The following is a 1630-nucleotide window of genomic DNA, read 5'->3' as shown; positions in this document are numbered from 1 at the left end:
CTGCCATGGAAAAGCAAGAAGGCCACACATCCCTCCCTGCATGACTGTGGTGCCACTGCTCTTTTGCTCACCTGCTTTTGTAGAGCCTCCCTCTGCTCAAGGAGGACATTCATTTCCTCCTTGATGCCTTCTAGTTCTTCCTTGTGCCTCCTTTCTGATGCCTGGATTTCACTGCGAGCTTCCTGCAGCTCAGCTTGCAGCTGTGCCTTGATGGTCTGGCAACAAAATGCAGAGCAACTTCCGGGGACCTGCCCTCAGGATCAGATTTTCCCACTTGTTTGCTCAAAATCCCATTCCTTCAGCTAACTCCTTTGGCTTCTCTGGCCAGCTCTGCCTCCTCTGGAACACTTCCTTCTTGGGCCTGAGCTCTGGAGCTTAGCAGGCTCTGTGCTCCCAATGCCTGAAGCAGCCCGTGCCTGCTCAGTCCCAGGAGCTTCCTTTTGTGCCCTTCTCACTGCCCTGCACTCTCTTCCCTGCCTACTCACACTTACCTGACCCTTCCCTTGCTGCTCTTTCACCTTCTGCCAGACCTGCTGAAGCTGCTGGCAGGCTCGGCTGAGCTCTGCCCGAGTTTGGAGCACTGCCTCTGATAAAGCACTCCTCTCATTGTGCTCTTCCAGCAGCGCCTGCACACAAGGAAAGAGCAGAAGGCTTCACACTTGCCCTGCAACATCTGTGTGGCAAGAGGCAGAGACTGATGGGCTCACGAGCTCTCTGAGTACTCAGCTGCTGCTCCCCTGGGGCCACTGTCTGCCCCAGGGGAGCCACAGCTTCCTAGGAAGTGACTTAGAACACAGGCCAGAAGGCATCTCTGGGTTACTGCTCAGAAATACTCCAGGTGAGGCTTTAAAAAGATTTTTCTCTTTTGTGTCAGCATTCCTGCCGCAGCCTCCCCATGCCCATAAAAAAGTCCTGTAGACTCACTTTGTCTGTGAACACCTCCCAGCACACACCAAGAGGGGAGCAGGAAGAGAACAGTGAAGATACTGTGAGTTACGTCTTAGAAAAAGAGAGCACAAGAGCAGCACACAAATCTCAGCTGAAAGCTCATGTTTCTGCCTGGCTTCCTATGACAGGGCTCATTCCTGGTCCCAAAGATAGCCCCGTTCACCTTTTCACCACCCCGAGTTCAATGTAGAAGACACAGAGGGCATGCTCCACACAGAGCCCCATACCCTGCCATCTGCCACAGCTGCAGCCTTACACAAAATCACACCAGTTCTCTTTTCACAATCATTACCTCTCGCTTGGCATTTTGAAACCTGGTTCGTTCTGCTTCTTGTTGGGCCTTCAAGGTGGCAATTTTCTGCCTCATCTCAAACAGCATCTTCTGGTGCTCCCGCTCTCTCTCTGCCTTCTCTTTGTGCCATTGCTGCAGCATCTCTGCATGGTGCCTTTCACGCTCACTTGCCTGAGGAAGGGAGGAACAGTCTTCTAAATGAAGTTCCGGGCAAGCTCCTCGCTTAAAAGTTTGAAGCTTCCCCCCTACCCACAAACGCCAACCAGAAAAGACAACAGCACTGGCTTCCTGTACTCCAGAAACCAGAAAGAAAATTAAACTATTAAATTCCTGTCAGGGAGGGTAAAAGGTGGCTCAGCAGGTGCAAGAATCACAGTCTCATGGAATCAT

The sequence above is a fragment of the Cinclus cinclus genome, unplaced genomic scaffold (genome assembly GCF_963662255.1).
Source record: "Cinclus cinclus unplaced genomic scaffold, bCinCin1.1 SCAFFOLD_40, whole genome shotgun sequence".
In the NCBI taxonomy this organism is placed as follows: domain Eukaryota; kingdom Metazoa; phylum Chordata; class Aves; order Passeriformes; family Cinclidae; genus Cinclus; species Cinclus cinclus.
The sequence above is the reverse complement of the archived record's forward strand: the minus strand, read 5'-3'. Positions refer to the sequence as shown.